This window comes from Hirundo rustica, chromosome 3, assembly GCF_015227805.2.
Source record: "Hirundo rustica isolate bHirRus1 chromosome 3, bHirRus1.pri.v3, whole genome shotgun sequence".
Lineage (NCBI taxonomy): Eukaryota > Metazoa > Chordata > Aves > Passeriformes > Hirundinidae > Hirundo > Hirundo rustica.
The window spans coordinates 2562709-2581120 of NC_053452.1; the positions used below are offsets into that span (position 1 = coordinate 2562709).

Below are 18412 nucleotides of genomic sequence, written 5' to 3' on the forward strand. Positions count from 1 at the left end.
CATCTTTAGCTCCTCTAAGGCCCGTGTTCTTCACGGGCATTAATAAGTCGCTGTCCCTTTTTGCATATTTGATATAAAAATATCTGCCGTCGCATCTTTTATCAAAATCTCTTTACAAGCGTTAATCGCATTTCTCACTACATTCTTTAGGCACAGTAAATACTTCTACGCTCGAGTGGCTGCTGGGAAGCGGGCATCTCGGGATCTCTAAAGCTCGAAGGTTTCACAGCACGGCACGCTGCTTTTCTGGGCAACCACTTTTAATAGCGAATTGTATTGCTGACACTTTAGTTGTTGATGCTCTCAGGTTTATTCCTAGCAAAGCCCTGGCCTTTTCAACAGCATCAGAGAGAGCACAAGCGCTGCGACAGTACACATCATTCCACACTCGCACACGGGGCACTGCTAAACCTTTCAAGTCTTAGCAGCTCCTTGTAATCAGCTCGGGAATTTAAATCCCACCACTAAATTCATATTACCCAACGTTATTTCATTACAAAGGGCACGGTACAATACACTGACCAAAGTTTATCTTCCAACCAGCTCAAAGGACAGGAGGAACCATCTGCAAGTGGACTGTGAGATCACTGCAATATCCAGCGCAGGGGCGTGTGTGCGGCACCTGGGCTACAAGCTGGGAGGTGTTACTGCAGACATCTCGGTGTTAAATGTGCTCCAAGCCCAGGGACTGCTGTTATAACCAATAGGAATGGCTGTCTTTCACCTGGACAGCATCAGAGTAGAGCTGGAGCCTCTGAGGAGCTGAAATTGCGCTCCTGTTCCTTCTTCTCCCCACAGTAAGATGAAGAAAAGCCGCTCGTGCCGCGCACGTCTTCGAGGTTTTAGTTACGTTCAGTTCCTTCCAAAAAGTCGATGCAGCGTGCTGGCTGCAATAGGAAACACTGAGCACTGGTTACACAGGGTTTAGGTTTCCTCTGCTCTCGCACTGCTGGTGAGGTAACGCAATCTGCAGTTGAATCTACCGCATAACTTGCTGTACGTTCTGTTGTTTCTGTGGGGGACGTTGCTGAAGTTTCCACTTCCCTTTCTCTACTACTTTGTGTATCTGTGAAACAATGCCCGTTTTGTTTGATGTCTGCCATCAGAAATCCCGTGAATCCTTTGAAATGTGCTCTGCTCTCTGGCACAGTAGTTCTCTTTGGGCACTCCATGGAAGGGGATCAGATGTGCAGGAATATCCCAGATGACAAACTTCATTTAGCAATTCATTTTCTGCTGAATACAAAGATTGGTTTTGCAGGGACATTTTTAACATTTGTGCTTTGACTTTTCTCCACCCCAGAGAAACAAAAAGCTCCAACCACCCCACTTCCTTACTCTGCTGTGAGGAATAACGCTCACAAGCCACAATAAATAGGACTCTGCCATGTATGGTGCTGCATAAATGCACTCAGCCAAATCAGAGAAGACACAGGCACAAACCAGCACCAGCTAACTATGAAATTGCAAATTAGATTTACTTCTGAAGTAGGGCACAGGTTAATAAGACTGTGAGAAGCTGTTTCATTTCATTTTTATGTCTAAAAGCATATTTAACCTGTGTGACTGTCTGGGCAGCGTAGCAGCCCGTGGCTGCAGGGTGTAAGGACAGAAGGAAGAAGTGGGACTCCTCCAGCTCTGCAGGAGGTGCACGGGGGCCTTTCTGCTTCCCCTGTGGCAGGCTGAGGTCACCGGCTGCTGTGGTGTCACCTGGTGCCATTGTGTCACCCTTTGCAGCCGAATGCCTGCACTGTGTACCCGTCTGACTGGACGAGCAGGCTCAGGACCCCTGCCTGGCTTCTCTCTGGGATCCAGCAATGATTTATAACCCTTATCACATTCTGTCCTGTCTCTCCTCCTGCCTGCAGGGCTTATTCGTGGTTTGTCTCTCGAACACCTCCAATCACTGGGTGGTCAGAGGGGCCTGGCTTGCTTCCTGCTAACAGGAGCGTAATGCAGGGAACAGAATCAGTTAGGGGGACATTATTCATATGCATTCAGGGCTGAATTCTGCCTGTGAAAAGAGAGGTTTGTTTTATCCTGTTAGTAAAATCAGCAGCAGGATTTCCTTTGGCTTGGGCTGTAGTGCTCTACCGGAGCAGCCAAAGAAAAGCCATGAGCGCAGACTGGTTCCACCTGTAACCAACTTCCTCAGTCCTGTCCCTGAGGCAGCATCCTGACCCACTAACTCGTGTTTTTGAGGTTGGACTCTGCTGGTTCCTGGTTCCACTCAAGTGATCTGCCCTCCCCTGCTCCCATCTCTCTCCTCCCCAGGCTACAAAAGGCCTGTGCCAGAGGAGCTCTGGGGAATGAGGGGACAAGTGGACAGAGGATGTGAGGGAGGGGGAAAGCAAGTTTCAGGTGAAAGAGAGGAAAGGAAGGAGGAAAAACAGCGCAGATGATGGAGGAGAAATGTTACAGCAGCACAAGCACAGGGCCCCCATTCCCAGGGGACTCTCAGTGGGACTGGGATGGGGTGGGACCACCTGCAGAGAGCAGCAACCTGCACAGGATCCATTCTGCCTTTCTTTTCTGCCCTTGTTTTTTAAGAAATCATCCCTATTTTTAAGCTCTGTAACCACACCACCCAGTCACAGGGCAAAGGAAGGTTTCAGGTGTGCTATCTGGCACTCTACCACAATTTTACCCTGGAAATGTCTTTCCTTCCCCTGTGTAACAGTTCTTGAACCAAAGGTAGGAGGAATTGGGCTCCTGACCCAGATGCCTCCCCATAAAGCTGTCACATTAGCACAGCAGAGCTCAGAAATCATTTGTCCCCTGCTATGTCCTTTTCCCCCGGACTATGTATAAAATCAGGGGGGGAAAAAAAAAGTAATGCAGGGATTTATTTGCCCTCCTGTCTTTCCCTGCCCTTCCTTTCCCCTCCCCCTTCTCAGTGTCCGGGCTGACAGAGCCACAGCAGGCTCGGGAGAAGGTCAGGCACCAGGAACACACAACATTGCAGCTGGGAGTGCTGGGGAACAAACACTGATTTTAGCTTATCAATAGCAGCAACAGCGTCTCTCTCGCCTCGCTCGCAGTCCTCCCATGTGCCAAATTTCTCTGCAGGACTTGGCAGCTACCAGTGTTTTTTAGACAATATAACCAGGCCATTTCAGATGTGTTGGCAGCACACCTAAAATGGTGTCAACAAATTCTTCCTATTAATTCTTGATTTAGGAAGTAAAGGACAAGGGAGAAGTAAATTGCTGATGGACCTATGGTACCCCTGGGAGGGAAAGTACAAATGTACCCGTGCTCAGATGTCCCAAAAATAATCATGGAGAGGACAATGGTATTCTGGATCTGTTTAACAGAGCTGCTCCACCATCACACGTTGCTTAAGGGAATTTACTGGTCTGTGAATCACCAGGAACAGGCTGATGTCCAGCTCTACCTCTCACTTTGGCCGGACATCTGGCCTGTGCTTTCACCTCCCACAGTGAGGGGAGTGGAGCCCAAGGTTTCACACTGGTCCCAATCACAGGCAGGAGACAAGAGGTACCAGCAGGGTGGAGTGTCAGGAGCACTTGGATGTGAAGCGATAGCAGGATGCTCAGGGAGCAGATGTCCAATTCTGGTGAGCTAAATCTCTTTTGGGAAGCTGCTAGAAGGAGATCTAGCACCTTGTTCTGGTTCCTTTCTTCAAGCCTAGTTTGCTTCAGTATTGCTGTGAGCACACTTGAGCTTCTAGAGCAACTGTCAGCCAAATTTGAAGTAGAAAATTATGTTGAGCAGGACATGAAACACTGTAATAAGCAGGTTACCTATTAACTTTGATATCTTTCTCTTTTACTTCACGCTGTTGCCACAGTTCAGATCTTGATTTCACAATATTTTGCAAAACTGACAATACCACGTTTTGTATTGTATGAGCAGCCATGGAGGAAGCAGAGGGGTTTGGGAGCTGGAGTTTCTGAGACACAAGCCTCTGGAAGCAGGGTAATATTGCCAGTTTAGGACAGCAACTGAACAGATTTGCTAGAATCATACAAAAAAGAAGGTTGGAAGAGACTCCAAAGAGATGATCTACTCAGTTTCTCTACTTCAGCTGCATCTATTTGAATCTCAATAGTGATATTCTTGAAAATGTCCAGATATGACAATTGCACTGTTCCCACAGGCCATATATGACAGCACCCACAAGAAAAGTAAAAAAAGCTCACTGCTAAAATGATTCTGAGGATAAATTAAGCAACTCAGGCTTTTACTTAAGGCTGCTGGTAAATTCAGTACACTTTACTTCATCTGTTACATCCTGGGCATCTTTTCAGTCACAATCTCCAGTGCCCCCAGCAATAAAGAAAACACAGTCTGGGCTAATGTGCTGAGTTTCTGCATATTAGAAGGAGGATCTGGCCTGTTTGTTTTAATAATAAGCTCAGAATCTGGACCACAACTCTGAAAGAGGAGGTTGGGCTTTGAGGGCGCTGTTGGCAGCACTCATCTCCTTCCTGCTGCACACCTTGGTTCACCTCCTCACAGACATCGATGGGGCAGGGTCCTGCCTTGGAAGCACGCTTGAGGAGGGCCCAGAAACACAAGGCTTGCTGAAGTGGGAGTCAGGGTGCTCCCTGCAGGTACTGCCCAGGGCTGTCTTCTCCCTCTGACTCATGGATTTTGCAACGCAGAGGAGATAGCAGGGTAGTGCTCCCTGGAATTTGGCCGCTCTGCTCTTTGCCTAGGTGTTTGCTTAAGAGTTCGATTCATCAGTCAATTACCATCCAAATGCTCTGGCATGTACTCACCCAGCTGGGCTGGCATCTCCCTGCCTGGCACCGGATGTTATTGAACACTGACACTGATTTAATACTGAAGGTTGTTCTGTTGGGTCTTGTAGGTGCCGTTGACGCCAGAGTTCTGGAAGGCAGTTTCACCCTGGAAAGCTTGTATGTTCTTACACATGTGCATGGCATCCAGAACTGGCTGAAGGATACATTTCTAATGAAAAGCAGCAAATTAAATCAATGGCTGTGCTTTCTTTCAGCCTTCATTCTACTCTCTTCTTTTCTTCCCTACCAGGTTTTGTTCCACCAGGCTCTCTTCTGGCCTCTTCCTCTTTCAAAAACTTTCTTCTCAATTTTTCTTTGCTCACAATCCTCCTCTGTTTGCTCATCCTTTTTACACACCTGCCTTGCACAGCATCTTCAATACTTTCTGTATTTTTTACAGGGGCCTGCAACGTGCAATTCAACAACAGAACGCCTCCCCTGTCTCATGGCCTGACACTGACAATATCATTTCACTCTTGCCATGATCTAAGCTTTCAATCTCTTTGTGGGTTTTTGTCTTCCTTGGCCCTTGGCATTTTGTTCTCACCCTATTCATCCCTTGGAGTCTCCATCTGACTTGGTTTGGGGCATTTATGGGCAGGCTTGTGACACTGCTTGCACATGCAGGTACAGTTTAGTGTCAGGAGGGAGAGTCTCAGACCTCAGTAAAGACATTTGCATTATTAGACAGTCTGCTGGAATTATCTGTTTCCATGGTGGCTCCAAAAGCAGGAAGGAGGAGCCACCTCCCACACTACCCAGGAACAAATGCCTATCTTCAGGAGGAAAGGACAAGCAACTTTTGCCAAGCTCCACGGGCACTTTCCTCTCCCCACAGGATTAATCTGGAGCCCTGCCAAGGCAATGGTTAGACAGAGGGTTTGGGAAATCCTGTTACAGCTCAAAGATGCAGCACTAACGAGACACTCAACACACAGAACGTACTGTTCAGGGCTTGGGCCTCTGCAGCCTTGCAAGCAAAGATCTCTCTCTGAAAACTCTCAAAAGTCTTTCTTACAGCTGCGTTTTTCTTGCCCATACTTTCTTTTCAGTTGGATACATTTCATGCCTAAAAGTGGCAACAGAGAGATATAAAGCAGCCAACAAGTCCACTTAGTCTACCCAAAGTTCTGAATGAAACCTCTATTTGATGTTGCACTTTTCTGTAAACAGGTACATTTTAACTCAAGGGTTTTCCTTTGTTAAGTGTTACGGGATTTGGGGAGAACTGAAAATAAGCTTACATAATTGGTTTATCCTATCAGTAATGCTGATAACTGCATACCTTCGTTGGCTGGCAGACTAAACTTTGAGTCGTCATACGCTAAATTAAACTAACAATCAACAGAAAAACCAGATGGGATTCATCTTTTATTTTTGTTATTCAGCATGAATCCTTAAATGTAACGAGAGCTCAAGGTAAAAAGCTGCTGCTCTGCTGCGATTAAGGCATTCAAATGCCTTCATCCTCACCCTAACACAGGCCAGACAGAAGGAAGTGAGGGTGGCTTACAGGCCTCTCAGTGACAACCCTTATTTAAAATCCTTCTGATGTCTGTTCAGGGTTAAGCATCATCCTTGTTATTTCAAACAGAAGCTCATCATTTGTATCATATGAGGTTACATTGCCCTGTAAGGAGCATGGGGCAGAGCAGTCTAATAAATCTTTAAACCAGCAAAGAACTGTCTTTGAATGGTGAAATAATGTGATTTTTGGTAGCAGATTTTGGAAAAAAAAATACAAAAAGGGCTTCATTCTGCTTAAAACATTAATCAGTAAACTCAAGAGGTAAAATTCTTCATAGTGGTAAAGCCAATATGAAAATCAAGCATTCAGTGGGTCCACAAATGGTACAGAACCCAGCCTCTGCTCTACTGAGACAGGTACCTCCCTAGGCTTCAACAAACCCTCTAGGCAACATGTCTTATTTTACACAACACTGGCAAATTTTGAAGACCCATCTGTGAGTAAAAATCAGTCCAGCCAGAAGACCTTCATCTGGATTGCACAAAGCCAAAATTAGGAAATAACACCCAAGAATCAGCAAAGTGTGGAAAATTTCCCATGCAATTCAAAGTTTTAATGACTGGTTGAATTTCTTCTCTCAATTTCTTTTTCTCCTCTTTCTCTCGCTCTATTCCTCCTCCTTCTTCTTTTTGCTATTTTAATTAATTTTTTTTAATGATTGCACCGTGCCTGCACTGACTTGGTAAAACCTACCTGTACTATTTAGACACGCCCAACATAAATAAAGCAAGAAACTCTTAAATTCCATAAAGATGTTTCATTTTCAAGCTAAGAGGCAGCAACATTTAATTACCAGCAGGCTAATCCTGCAATCATCACTCACCACAACCACTCCACACATGGAATGGTGCTAAATTGATTCTAAATAGCACTGTGTAATGACTGACAAACCCAAAAAACAAACAAACAAGAAAGCAAAGCTGTTCAGATAAAGGACATGTTTTGAAACGTGCTGGAAAATCATGAATTAAGACTAAAATATCCACAAGTGGTAGGTCATTTAGATCTAGGTTGATTTCCAGGTATACCAGAATGTTTCTCCCAAATCAGTAATCAGGCTGCTTACCACAGCTATTAGTCACCTATGGATTTTTTGGTGTGAGGTACTCTTCCATGGCTGAGAGGGTAGCTGCACTGATTCATCAATATGATCCTTTCCATGAGAACAACCACAGGAGGGATTTGCTCTGATGAAGCAGCTCTCCAATTTCTTCCTGAAAGCAAGCAAAAGGAGAGAGAACGGATAATAACTTCAGGAGCTATAACTTCACCATTACCTATTTACATTCCATTTGCTATTGTGAAAAACAATTACAAATAATATTATTTGAGGTAAGGTACTGAAGTTATTTGTTCCTTTTACCTTAATAAAGCCTTTCAAGGCTCAAGTAATTCGTAGTTAAATGCAGTCACTCCCTACACACTGCATGCATTGCCTATATTCATTAACTAATAAGATTCCTTTTGTAGCCTGCAAAAACAGGGTGAGAGTTGGAGTAAATGAGATTAACTGCTTAACTTTGCCTGTTTTCTAACACAATATTGCCCCATGTAATATGCATTCCAGATCAGGGCTTTTATGTCCAAATACAAAAACTGCTAAAACGCGTGGTTCAAAAGACATAGCAACATCAGAGCATCAAAACATCGTGTGGGGCAGAAAGCCACAGAGGATTATTGGGTGTGATGGGATTTGAAGGAAAAAAAAAATAATAATCAGGATAACTACATTTGCTTTCCTCTTTGGTATCCATGAGACCTCCCCACAGAAGAGATAGAGCACACAAGGGAACAAGGGTGACAGCTTCCGCAGTGATGACTTTTTGCTGCCTTTTTTTTTTGTTCTAATACTCCAGTTCAGAAAGAACAATGGGCTACTGTGCTTTCCACCAACACATAATTAACAATATCAGAGATCCCAGCCCTCCTCCTTCATTCAAAGCAGTGTCTGATCTTTTCTAGAGGGTGCCCAGTGTAACACGTGGTGAATTGAATGAGCACCCCACTTTAAAGAGCAGCTACTTTGAAAGGCACCCACATTCTCCCCCAAATCCTGCTTTGACTAGTCCGCCAGAATTGTGCAGAAAAACCATCTGCCCTATTTTCATGATTACATTTTCTGCTGTAAGTCATAAATCTCCAAGATTACTGAGGAGGATGCAGCCTATCTCCAGTGAAGAGGACAAGGGGAGACTGTGCAGTTGCAACATGTACTGTTGCAACGTTAGTTGCAGGCACAGGAGCAGAGAGAGCTAACAACCCCTGGAAACATTCTGTGTTCGGGGATACAACACAACCTGCCACAGATCTTTCTTATAAAAGCTGAAGCGATGCATCTTCATTTTCTTTTGGTGGGCAGTCACTGTACATGGCAAAAAGAGCTGCATGAAGCTGTGGACACGGCCTTTAGTCCAGCTGTAGATTTTTCAGTCCTGATAAACCAACTAAACTGAGTCAGAAATTACTCATTCCTCTCCATAACATTGCTCCGAAGCATTTGGCTGCAGAGAACCGAGATACTGGCCTAGGATAATAAGATAGGAGAGAGTGTTTCAAGGAAGTTCCAACTATACTTCTATGCTCATTGCCATTTTGCCAAGTTCAAACCCGTTTCTCCTGCTCACTGGGCCATATCCCAAAGGATAATCTGGCATGCATTCAGAGACAGGCCCTGAAAGGAATAACATGGGGCACGTGCACTTTATCTAGTAAGTAATGTCTATTAAATGTTTGAGGCAAAGTTGATGTTAATACTCACCACTTGCTTAATTACTGAGAGCGATAACAGGGAATGACAGGATAAAAATGCTGCCCTCTGCCCTTCACTGCATCTAGACATGTATGAGCATTACTGAGTACTTTAGACTCCTTCCCTTAGCTGAGCCAAAAGCTATTTTTTATTAATTTTACTGATTTTATTACTTTTAAACACAGAAAGTGTTCAAGACAGAGCTGGCCTGCAGGAAATGATCCCCTTTTTTTATTAACAAGATCCTGTTGGCCTTTCCAAACAACTGGATGGCTCCATTTGGCAACACCCTTAAGAATCCATTGACATTTTCAATTAGTTTATTGTGATAGTTAATTATTAAGTTACTGTGATAGTTAGTAGTTAATTATTAATAACTAACTACTAATAGTAGATATTGTAGCTAACTTTAAGAAAAGGGAAGCTATTGATATAAAAATGGAGACTGAACCAACGTCATGACCACTTTAAGTTTCATGTTCCCTGAAGGAGTAGTAATTGCTGACACAATCTGCTCATCCCTACTGACACCATCCCAACCAGCTCAGGTAAAGATGTTCCCTCTCATTACAGCAGCACTTGCATGGGCACCACAATGCTTACAGAAATGATAATTTGGCAGCAGTTTGCCTTCCAGAGCGAGCAAAAGTTGTTGTGTGTGAAACCCAGGAACCACAGTGCCCTGGTTTCACTTTTGTTCCGTGGTTGCAACGCTGCAGCTGTGAAGCTGCAGGATGGAAAGGCTCCATCTTGCTGCGATATACAAGTCTCTGTAGACAAGCTTATAAAATAGGTCTCCCAGAAATATATTCTGATTAAGAAGGGAAGAAAAATGATGTATAGGTGGGTTATTAATTTAAATGGATTGGCACAAACACGCCACTTCAGAGGAATATACTCCTTTCGACCAGAAATTGAAATACCAGGGATTTTAAAGATGTGTCTGTTCAACTCTGAAAAAAAAATATCCTTACGTTAAATTAAAGGGAAAAGTGACCAAACAAAAAGGGGGAATTTGAAGTTGGGCTTCTGAATGCATATAAATGAGATGTATGAAAGGGACTAAGGACAAATAAGGAACATCCAAATTTTGTGGGTGTTCAGGATGTTTTGGGAGACTTGGAGATTCCTGGTGGGATCCAGTCACGTGCCACTCCCTCAGCACTACAGATCACCTGCTGAAAAGGCCTGAACTTGTCTAGGTCCAGCTTGAGATAAATGGAATTCTGCATGCAAAAAGCCACTCCTGTATCAGTCTATATCAGCAGCTGGGGAAGAAAGGAAGGAAATGGGAACTTAAAGTGGTTTGATTTCATCTAATACAAATTAAAAAAAAAAAAAAAAAGCCCTTTTGTTTTCTAAAAATGCTGCTCTACAACCAGATAACAACAGATTGTAAATTACTGGATGTAAAGACAAAATTTTGATATATTATACTGGCAATTTTTGCTGCTTGCCTGAAACAAACAAAACAAAACAAAAAAACCCGCATCCTTTTACTGACTTTTATACAGAATCTTATCATATTCTGGCAGAACAAAGTACATCACCCAAGAAACGGTCTCACAGTGAGTGATGTCTTGTATCTCTGCCAATATTAGCTGTATGGACCCAGTAACAATATTATGTTAATAACTGCTGATTGCTATTTGTGTACCAGGCTGTTCCAATACCATGGTGATGAGCATGCTGTTGGTGTCTGGAACAGATGGACAGAACACAAGAGATCTTTGCCTTGATTTTGAGACAAATAGGATTACCTGCTTCATTCATAATGCTGCATGAAAGCACAGACAAAAGCACAGTTCTAGCTCCATCTCCAGTAACTGACATGAGGAAAGCTTTCTGCCATTTGAGAAGAAAACTGAAAGCACTGTGAGTGACACTTGGCATCAATGCTTTGATAGGACAAAGAAATGGGAAGAAAAGTATACTTAAGTTGTTTCTTAAGCCCTACCACAGCAGACACTTTATTCTGCACTCTCTTATTTTTTTCACAGAAATGAGGAAGAGAGACCAAGAGACAAAAGAAGAAGGGCATATTTTCATTGTAGGTTGTGCAGTTCTGTTTAGAATGAAGCCTGTGATATTGGGGAAGAAAAGATCTCCTGACAATCTCGTACACAGTAGAAGATATGATGCTGTGTGCTACTGACAAACTGGTTTTGAATGACTGAAAAAACACTTATGTGGGGAAGAGAACTTGGACAGAGCGCTGAGGCCATAACAATAACAACTCCTTTCCTATCTCAGTGAAAATAGAAAAGAGGAAACTGGAATCCACTGTTTTCATAGAAGAGCTGCCAATTTCCCACTGATACCAGAAGCCAATCATGTTTGGAAAGGAAATGACCTATTCCTGCATGGCAAGGCTAGCAGGTGCAGATGGCTCGTGAACAAATTTCCCAACCATTCATCTGTCAAGGGCACAAAACAGAAAGTGCAAATGGTTCTATGGACAATCATTCAGTTCCTGCCAGGTCATCCGCAGACTCTGGAAGCGCTTTATTCACCTTGGCATCCAAAGAGGTTTGAAATAAGGCCACCCTCCATGGGTGAGGTGTCACAGGAGCTGCCAGGGTGAGCACGACCCAGCTCACGGCTCGTGTCTCGGCATGAAAGGAGGAAGAGTCATGAAAAATGCTGAAAGTCTGAGGAAATGAGATTTAGCAGCGTCTGCTGAAAGCGTCGAGCGAGGTCAGCGCTGCGGGCGGCTGCTCGCCGTGGCGTGCTGGCATCAAAGCCTCACAACGAAAGGAAGAAAACTTTCTGCCGTGCTTTTGCTCTTCATTCCCTGTTCACCTGCCAATAGCACCCATCTGCATCTGTCCAAGGAATCACCTCACACTGCCACAAACACAAAGAGATTTTTGAGTGGGTCCCCCGTTCTCTTCTGAAATACAAAACTTGAGAAAAGAACAGGAAATAGCAAAGACAGTTTCCAAGAAGCACAGAGCCAAATCAGCACTTTGTTCTTAGTGGGTAAATTAAAAATCTCCTCTGCTGCTCTGTGGAGCAGGGTGAAATATAGCAGAAAGACTTATATTGCTGCAGAGCTTTGCATTTGCAAATATTGATGCATTTTCATTAGGTTCCAGTCACAAAAACAGGTTGGATAAGGCTGTTAGTGGTAATTTGAAAGCTAAGCAATGATAGCTGCACATGCAAGGCTGCATCCCTTCCTTCTTCTAAGGGACAAGTTCCTCTCTCCTGAAATGGGTATCAAAGATGGAGAGAATGAATTATCCTCTGAATTGCCTGTTTCTCTTTATTGCCTACTGACCATTTGGTGAGAGAAGCTGGCTGGCTTTTAGAGAGTGGTTCATTTTACTTTCTCAATAGTTTCTGTTCTCTTCAATAAGAAAGGTGAATCTGTGTAATAAGAAAAGAAAAGCTGTGTATAATACCACTGTGAGACTTTATTGTCTGAATAATTCACTCTGTTCATTTTCATTAGGAAAAACCTAAAGTTTCCATGCTTTGGCACTAAAGTTTTAGCCTGGGTTCTAGAAGTTAAACAACATGCTTTTTGTTAACTTTGCTATCCCCACAGTTAAATTACATACCCCCATTTAGCAGAGGTATTGCTAAATGACTACCAGAAATTGGTCTGAAGTGATGAGGTCATAATTCAGGGCATGAGATCAGAGTGTAAAAATCTCTATATTCGAGGATGTGCCACCTTCAGGGGGGAAAAAAATGGGATGAGGAGGAAAGGAAAAAGAAATTAAATGAAAGACTGCCCTGTAGCCTCCGGATTTTCTTAGATATTCACCAGTAAAACATTCTTAGGCAACAGTTAATTTTCAAGCTGATAATATTCAAAATACTACCCAAGGAATGTTGAAAATAGCACTGGAAAATGTGACCTGAGGTGCTGTGACTTATGCTGAGCATGTTAAGAGGAAGATCACAGCTGCTCTGGGCATGGTCTCTGCTCTCAGGCACCAGTGTCACCCTCCACGCAGTGCTGGTGGTTAAAAATTGTTTTCCATGATGCAGACACTTCCAATATACAGTGTCAAAGAAAGGCTAGCCAGGATAGGATGAACCTGTAGTAATACTTCTCATAAGCAGTCTCCCAGTCCCCAAATTCCACAACCATTTGTTCCTCCTGCAGCCAGGAACACAGACCCGTGTCTGCTCCCAAGGGTGCACAAACAAACCCTTTCCCTTCACAGAATCAAAAGTTTGTTTGCATCCTCTGCTAAGTACAAAGACCCCCTCATTTAGATTCAGGTGGTAGTAGTAGATAAATTCTTGATATTAACAGACAGAAGGCACTTCAGCTTCATGATATCCAAAGGAGGCTGTGTACTGGAAGACAGCCCTTGTTTCCAATATAGCACTCGTAGATGATACACAAGGCTCAGTTCTAACCTGCTGGCAAACACTCTGTGCAGGAAAATGGCCTAAGGAGCCTGGAAAACTCACCACTACTGCCCTTCTCAGCCCTGGAGCCCATTCAGATCCTGGCTAAGGTCATGCAAGCATGGATCTCAGCAGTCAAGATACTTGTGCTAGTTTACAGGGTCGGGACTGCTCAGGCAGGAGTCACTCAAACATCCTGGTCACAGCACCTGTATCAGAGTGTTGTGAAAGTCATCTGGCAGGTTTGACACCACCCTGAATTCCTTACAGAGGGGAATACTGACCTCACTGCCTCAGTGCTGTTCAATATTGTACAAGGGCTCAGGCCCTGCAAACTGGTTGCCTGTTAAAATTGGGAAAGTAAGGCCAAGAAGGCAGGAATTTATTGCAGAAGTCTGCAATCTCATAGAGTAACAGAAGAAATAAAATAAAAATGAGGAATAGGAATGAACTTTCTCAGATTCAAGAAGTATTTATCCCTGGATAGGAGCTGTGCTGTTAGACAACACATCCTAGGGTGTACTGTACATATAGTTCTTGTAGAAGCTTTATTACTTTCTAGAGCCATAAGTTACAATTAGTTTAATTGAAATATTATTCTGTTACAAGCCCTACTGAAGGCTACATTTTTACTGAGAATTTCAGTGAGGCAAAGAAGGTTTTTTATCACACCTATCTATACAGATTCTCCCATCCTAGTTATGTCAACAGATATTTTCTATTTGGTGGAAAAACCTTTGCACTTGGCTAAGTACCTAGATAGATCCCTTTTGTTTTCTGCAGTGCAGATGTATCTTATTTTACAGGCAATGACATAATCTACATCAAACCCACCTTTCTTTCTTACCAAGGCTGGTACAAGGTATGCATTCCCTGTGTAGAATAAAAAGGTGTATATTCTCTGTGTAGAATAAATTTTTAGCTGGTGTTACTAAACATGAGGTAGGTTATTCAAGCTCATGCCTGGAGCTAAATGAAATTTTCAGAGACAGAGAGGACATGCACGCTGCTGTTTATTCTGAACAGTTCTTCTGATAGGTTCCTCTTTCATTTTCCATTTAATCTTTTGTGTTTTTTTCCCTGGGACAAAAGCATAGTTTGCCACTACCAGATATTTCAGTTACATGTTCTCAAATAGTCAAAGGACAATTATTTTTCAAGTCAACCAAAGCACTAGCAAAACAATGGAGTTCTTTCCTACTGGGAGGAAGAACAAAGATGAAGATGTTGATAAGAACTATAGAAAATTGCTCTGGTTCACAAAATGTGCCTATTAAACTCGACCTACATGTTCAGGTAGATTGCTTTGTGCACCTGCTACTGGATTTTGTTATCTCATTCATCCCCTCTAGACAAATATCTGTAATTTTGGAATGACTAGCAGGTTAAGCAAAATGAATCACATCAGTAATACCAACGTAAGAAAGAGTTAAAAAAATGCAATCTACATATAGATATAGAGCAACTCCTGGAATTCTAGCACATTTTCACCTAGTGAATAACCAAACTCCAAATAAATGCCAACAAAGCCCCACAAGAGTACGACATTGTAAACTGGTCCCTCAGTTCTCTATAAAACAGGGCTGCAAGACGAAAGCAGGTTTAAGTTTAGAAAGCTGCTTCCATTTGCCCTTTCTATGTCCCAATGGGGTGACCTTGCCAGTGCTGGAAATCACCAAGTATGAAGGAAGTGCCTTCTCCAACTGATTCCCTAAGGAAAAAAAAGCCTTTGTCATCATATTTTGTGAGTGCCTATTCTGCTGTCTTCACTTCCTCTTAGAGTAACTTCTGAATCCGGTGCTGATTTTAAACTAAATTTGAAAATGAATCAGAGCTTTCAAGACACAAAGTTTAGTGAAAATAGGCAGACAGCTGGGAAAAAGGAGGATATCCAGATGGTGTCTCCAGCCATGGAAAAGAGTGTAGGAAAAGCCTCATTCTTACCAGGCATCAGACAATCCAAGACAAAGCCCATACAGGCCAGAGGGAGAGCTTGCATGAAGCACAAATCCATTGGAAACCAGGCTTCAGTGATTCCATTACTCATGGACTTCTTGCTCATTTCTCTCAGACTTTTCTACCACACACAGGCTCAGGGTTCCCTAAACATCTGTTCATGCCATTCACAGTCCAAGCTATGCTCTCAGAATACATCTCCTCAGTACTCCAAACCACTAAATAATTCTTCAAATACCCTTTCCACATGTCTACAATTTTTCTCAGCATAAGAAGCCATTTTCACATGTGGCCCAATTTAAAATGTGTTTTTGCTCTGGAACTGGTTTGTAAAAGCACAGGAGTCAAGTGTTTTTCTTCCTGTTTGTTGAGCTGAGATATTCAAATCCCCAAATTGTATTTACTCACCTTTTGTGCAGGCGAAAGACCTGCCCATGATGTCATTTGCTTGTGAATTACCAAAAGGGCTTCAGGCTATGTAGAGGTTTCTTCTACATCTAGCAGTGCCAGAGGATGGGATTAACCACCTCAGAAGTTCCTGACCACTCTTCAGGGTGCTAACAGAGGAGTCCATAACAGTACTGCTAACTCAGGTGAGGCAGAGCCAGCTGCCATACCCCAGACCAGGATTTTAAACTGCTTAAAATGACACACCTAATTGTGCTTAGTATGAATTTGGGAGAATCCATAAAAACTTCTCCATGACAGGCCAGTTTGCAGCAGCTAGAAGCACCCACCTGGCTGTGGATGGAAAACCTCTTTCCTCTGCACAGCTGTATCTGGAACAAAACATCTGTCCATGTCCTCACCCAGCCAAGGCTGCTGTTCCAAGAAAGCAACAATCAGAAAGAGCCCTTAAGACTCCAAAACTGCCTACTCAAGAAAAGAAAAGCATATTTCTCCAGTAATGCAGACATTATAAGGCCCAAGTTTATTGCCCTTCCTCATAGAACAAGATGCTTTTTGGCACATTTTCCAACCCCATAAATGCTGTGAAGGAGTGAAAATGAAATTAATGCACAGAACAACTGTTATGACTCAGCCTTCAACCTAAAAGTAGTGATCAGTACTGATCATCTGTATCAAGCAAGTTTTGCACATTCTTTCACAGCTCCAGTGGCCTTTTAAAAAACCAAACACTCGCAAAAAGGGAGGCGCTCATCCTGACTCCAAATAAATCTCAATTCTTTTGGCATTTTGATATTCAAAACTTGACATGCATCTCCTAAATTAACGAGTGCCTTAATACTAGTTCTTGCCCCCAGCCACCCACTTCCATAAAATTGCTAGGAAGCTGGAAGACTGGAGACCTCTGTTCCTCTTCCACATGAAGTGAAACGGCCAGTGGGGTTCCACATGATTAGTGTTGCATGTTGAGTGTTGGAATGGGCAGAGAATAAGGCACAAGCCTTATTTCTTTAGGGAATCAGGCTCCAAGAGTCATCCCTCACCCACTTTTTGCACTAAAAAGACAGCTGTTAACTCCCTGATCTGCCTGCCTGTGACAGACAAAGGAAGGGAAGAAATAAAACAAGTAAGCGATGATGTTAACTGAGGAATAAATTACTTTTGGTAGTCAGATGGAGGAGAAGCCTCTGAGGAAATGTAATCACCACACCCTGCCAGTTATTAAAGGATTGTGTGGAAGCCACGGCTGGGCAACTGCTTATGCAAACTTAAGGAAATATTTGCTTAATAAAAAGATTAAACAGAAGGTTCCCTGATGATGTCTAGCAGGACTGGACTGTAACAGAAAACGCGGCCTCTCATTCAGATCCATCCAGTCAAAACTGTGGTGTCTGAGTGCAGCACACAGATCTGCGCATGCACAGGTTAACTGCAGGATTCAAGCCACAGGGGAAAAAGAGGAAAAATTTTTGCCTATGACAAAAAACAAGCTCAGAAAATGAGTTCTGTTATGGATCAAGACTTACATGAACGTGTTCTTTCCAGGCAGAGCAGAGTTGCAACCTGTTCTATTTGAAGGATTTGTTGCTTAGCAAACTTTCAAATGAAGACTTTTCGCATGCATCTGAGGGAAAAAATTTGTAACTTGAAATTTGGCCCAAAAAGCATATTTTTAAAAAGTTGAGCTGTAGGGAAAAAAAAAAAAAATAAATCAATACATTAAAAAAATTTACAATGATAAAATTTACAAGTATAATTCCTACTATGAATATCCAGCGGAAATGAACAACGCTGCAGAACTCTCTTGGTTACATTTTTTACCAGTGAATGGTACTGTTCACATTCTTCAAAAAAGATTAGAAGTGGGAGGTTGCATGGAGCTACTCTGATTCATTTAATCTTTTTTTTTTTTTTTTTTTTGTCTTTTTCCAACTAAGCATTTTCAGAGGGGAAAAAACAATGATGTCATGAAGTTCCTCTGTCTGCTGAGACTGTGTAGTTGCAAGGTTTTCTGCTAATTTATGGATTAGAAAATTTCAGTGATATTGTTAATAAAAGTAGGTTGTCTTGCCATTACTGTGTGGTAGATCAGGAGGGAGACAGGAATACCTCATGACCTGCTTGTATACCACAGTTAAGGGATGAAGAATCACCTAACATTCCAGGATACCAAATTAGGCACAACATCTATTTGAATAAATCAACTCTGTATTTTATTAATTATTTTTGTCTGCCACACGATTTTCCTATTTAGAAGGAACAGACTCAGAGGAGAATGACACAGATTAAATTCTGCCTCTGCAGTGTGCTGCAGTCTTTCCTGCTACAACTACTGAGCCAAATGTAAAAAAAAAAAAAAAAAAAAAAAAAAAAAAAAAAAAAAAAAAAAAAAAAAAAAAAAAAAAAAAAAAAAAAAAAATTCTAGGAAAACTCATACAGCTTCACATTAAAAGTCTTAAATTAATTACAAATTACATTTGTAATTACCAGGCAAAAAGGGCAAAGCTAGTTGTTGCCATCTTCACTATCCAGGCTGCTGGTGGTTGTGATGTTTAAGAAAAAAGGCTGAGATGCTGAGTTATTTGCGCCCAGCTCTGACTCCATTTGGAGCTGAGCTTAACTAAGCAG

General features: G+C 42.5%; 1 long non-coding RNA gene across 6 annotated transcripts; it reads right to left on the minus strand.

The window, feature by feature from the left end:
* Positions 1-345: 345 nt before the first annotated feature.
* On the minus strand, positions 346-18412 carry LOC120750545 (uncharacterized). 6 transcript variants are annotated; one of them, XR_009207664.1, is made up of 5 exons: positions 18272-18412; positions 17311-17469; positions 16114-16195; positions 7367-7514; positions 346-1236 (listed from the first exon to the last, which is right to left on the minus strand). It is a non-coding gene; the product is annotated as an uncharacterized LOC120750545 (long non-coding RNA). The 6 variants fall into 6 exon arrangements; XR_005700036.2 differs by having other exon boundaries at positions 346-1233; positions 16114-16198; XR_005700034.2 differs by having other exon boundaries at positions 16114-16198.